Here is a 3457-nt window from a genome sequence, read left to right on the forward strand (position 1 = left end):
TGTGTCATCACACAGTACCAGCAGCACACTAAAACCCCAGGCAGGAAAAAAGCCCAAACAATGTCCCGTGATAACTGCTGGTACCAAAAGTGCCCTGGGCTCTGCAGCTGCCAGTGCCTCTTGTTAAAAGTTTGTCAAAGCAGAACTTTCCTCACCAAAAGGGGAAGTGTCCTTTTCCCCCAGCAGCTGCAGTGAACTGAACTAGACATTTTTAGAGCCACATTGTCTGTGTGCCCACTGCCAACATCCAGCAGTTCTGTTATGTACTCAGGACTTTTCCTGGCCAAGTGTCAAACCTCCCTGGAATAATTTGAAGGGGCCTCAGTTCCAATGTTCCCTGGGACTGCAGAAAGGCTGAGCCAGTGCACGGAGCGAGATACTGAGCCTGCAGGTCTGGTAAATATTTAAGGATAGCATTAACCACTATTTTAAAACACCTCTTTCTCATAAACACTCACTTGTGTTATGACACCCGAAGTCCTTTCTGCAGTTAAATAACAATAATGATTCATGGTTGCCATTGATGTGTGTTTCTGTTTAAATGCTTTAATCAGTTCCTTAATATAGGAGGTTTGTTTATAAAAGTGGAAAAGGAACAGCATATCTATCCCAGTCTGACTGATTGAGAAAGGATTTGAGGTGCTTTCATTTAAGAGGGAAACCTGGGCATTGTAATGTTCTTTGTTCAATCCTTTTTTGAATGGGAACAGATTCCTGTTTTTCTGGTCATAGAGAGAGGGATGGAGTAGCAGAAAGCATGAATAAAAAAGGGGTGGGAGGGATCTGGTAGCTGAGGTAAAAGTCAACTTCATCTTCTTTAGACTGTTTCTCACTTAAGGATAAACACATGGCAGAGCTGCTGGGTTTCAGAAACCTGAACTGCTTTTAAGATGATTTTAAGTCCAGGAAGCTCCATTGGCAAGGGCTCTGGGCAACATGGGCACACATCACTGTGCTAAGCAGACAAAACACAAGTAACTGGAAGCTAAATATGATTTTTCCCGCTTATTCCTTTGTGCTGAACCTCCTCATAGTGCAAATATTTAATTATTGCTTTGTGACCAGTTTATTAATGGTGTAAATGTTTCAAGAAGGAAAACAGCCTAAACATCACCAGAACATGTGGAGAAGGGAGGCTCAGACACCCTGGAAAATGGAATGTGACCCTTTAAAGGACTGAAAGAAGGTTTTCATCCAGCTTCCTATAGAAAGAGGATTAGGGAAGCTCAAGCGGTTTCTTGTTTTTGTGACCATTTAAACAGAAAAAAACTTCAGGAAAAAAAAGTACCAAAAGCAATGTAGTGCTGCATAAAAAGGGATTTTAAAAAGATATTAGATGGAAACACTACTGAAAGTACTGACTTACTGTAAACATTTGAAAAACCAGGCTACTAGCCTTGAGGCTTTGAGTGAAAATCAAGGCTTTAGTCTATTTACAGGAAACCAGAGTTGGAAAGAAATTCACAGCAGTTCCAAATAGTACTTTTTTTCCCCCTTAAAGTGAGAATGCTGCCAGCAGCTCTTAGTGGAAAGAACATGTATTTTCATATCATATTATAGAAAGCTAGAGTTGAAGAGAACTCAGAATGGGAATCTGTGCCTCTTTGGAACAAGGGTCAATTAAATGTAACCATTGCTTATCAACACTTTTTAAACCTCTTTTAAAATCCTCCAGAAATAGAGAACAAGCTTTCCTTCTAATATGTAATATTCTTGATAACATTTCCAAGTACGGGAAGGCCAGCAGTTTTCAGGCTTTCTTTCTCTGTGTGTTTCTGTGGTGTTTCTACTGGTTCTTTTGCCCTTTTAGTATAGAAAAGCACAACAAACTTTATTTTTAAAACATTTCCTCATAAGTCCTGCTGCTTAAAGGGCATGCCAGCATCACAGTTTTTCATTTTCTGTTTTCTTTACATCCTTTCTAACTTCTGATATCCAAAGCTGGCACTGAAATCTGGAATTCAGAAGTGCTGAAGGGTCCTCTGGATTTGTTACTCAAAGGGGATAAATGGAGGGCAAAGTTTACCTCCTATGTCTGACTTACAGTAGCTCTGCTAATACAGCCCAGGGTGATGTTTGCTTGGTTTCCCAAATATCATTCTCTTTCATATTCAGTTTGTAGAGCCTATTCTCTGTTACTGCTGCCTTGAGAGGTTCTCTTTTCTCCTAATTAGTCAATGATTTCTGATTTCTATGTTTTTAATAAATTCACTAACTTAGGCCCTTTCTTCTGCTTAATGACATCAGTTTGAGTGTTGAACCTGCCTGCACATGTTGATGCCCATTGCTTGTGTAAATTGGATTTCTATTTTAGTGATATGAATCACAATCTGAAAGGAGCTATTTTGTGTTCCAACTCTGTTGGGTAGCAACTTTTACACCCTGCTATGAGCATATCACTGAATTTTGTGGTTACATTATAGGAGTTTTTGTAGACCATCTATACCAAAGCTTTATTATTAATGTAATGAATTACATCAATGCTTCCCTGTCATCAGCTGAGTGTGGTGGATTGAGCTTGGCTGGCCAGCAAGGGCCCATCAAGCTGCTCTTTCACTCCTTCTTAGCAGGATGAGGGGAGAAAATGAGGTGGAAATTATGTGGGCTGGGATAAGAGCAGGGAGATCCCTCACCAGTTACTGCCATGGGTAAAACAGACCTGACTTGGTGAAAATTAATTTAGTTTATTGTTAATTAACAACAGTGAGAAATGAAAGGAAAACTAAAAGCACTTTCCCTCCATCCTCCTTCCCAGGCTCAGCTTCACTGCTGACTCCTCTACCTCATGCTCCTTCAGAAGCCCAGGGGGATGGGGAATGGATGTTGAGGTAAATTCATCCCACATTCCTCCCTACGCTCTTCCCCAGCTCCAGCATGGAGTCCAATCACACAATTATCCTTCATGAACTGTTCTTCCATGGCTCCTTTCTACAGCCTGCATCCTTCAGGGTAAACTGCTCCAGTGTGGACTCCCCTCCCTGGGCCACAGGTCCTCCTGGAAGCCTGCTCCAGCCTGGGCTCCTCACAGGCTTCAGCTTCCATCAGGACACATCTCCTTGCTCTGGCAGGGGGTCCTCCATGAGCTCCAGGTGGATCTGTGCTCCATCACAGACATCCATGGGCTGCAGGTGGATCTGTGCTCTCCCATGGACCTCCACAGCTGCAGCTGGATCTGTGCTGCCCCATGGACCTCCCTGGCTGCAGGTGGATCTGTGCTCCATCACTGACCTCCATATCTGCAGGTGGATCTGTGCTCCATCACTGACCTCCATATCTGCAGGTGGATCTGTGCTCCCCCATGGACCTCCACAGCTGCAGGGGCAGAGCTGCCTCACCAAGTCTGAGCTTCTGGTGGCTCTGCTCCCGTGGCTGGAGCACCTGCTCCCCATCCTTCTCCATCAGCCTGGATTTCTGCAGGGCTGTTTTTCCACATATTCTCTCTCTCCTCTTTCCCCTG

At 43.5% G+C, this 3457-nt stretch overlaps 1 long non-coding RNA gene across 1 annotated transcript; it reads left to right on the forward strand.

Annotated features, from left to right (window-relative positions):
* The first annotated feature begins 352 nt into the window (after window positions 1-352).
* LOC134430667 (uncharacterized) lies at window positions 353-3054 on the forward strand. The gene is made up of 3 exons (XR_010030891.1): window positions 353-391; window positions 2756-2828; window positions 2935-3054. It is a non-coding gene; the product is annotated as an uncharacterized LOC134430667 (long non-coding RNA).
* The last annotated feature ends 403 nt before the right edge of the window (window positions 3055-3457 follow it).

Source organism: Melospiza melodia, chromosome 1 (genome assembly GCF_035770615.1).
Source record: "Melospiza melodia melodia isolate bMelMel2 chromosome 1, bMelMel2.pri, whole genome shotgun sequence".
In the NCBI taxonomy this organism is placed as follows: domain Eukaryota; kingdom Metazoa; phylum Chordata; class Aves; order Passeriformes; family Passerellidae; genus Melospiza; species Melospiza melodia.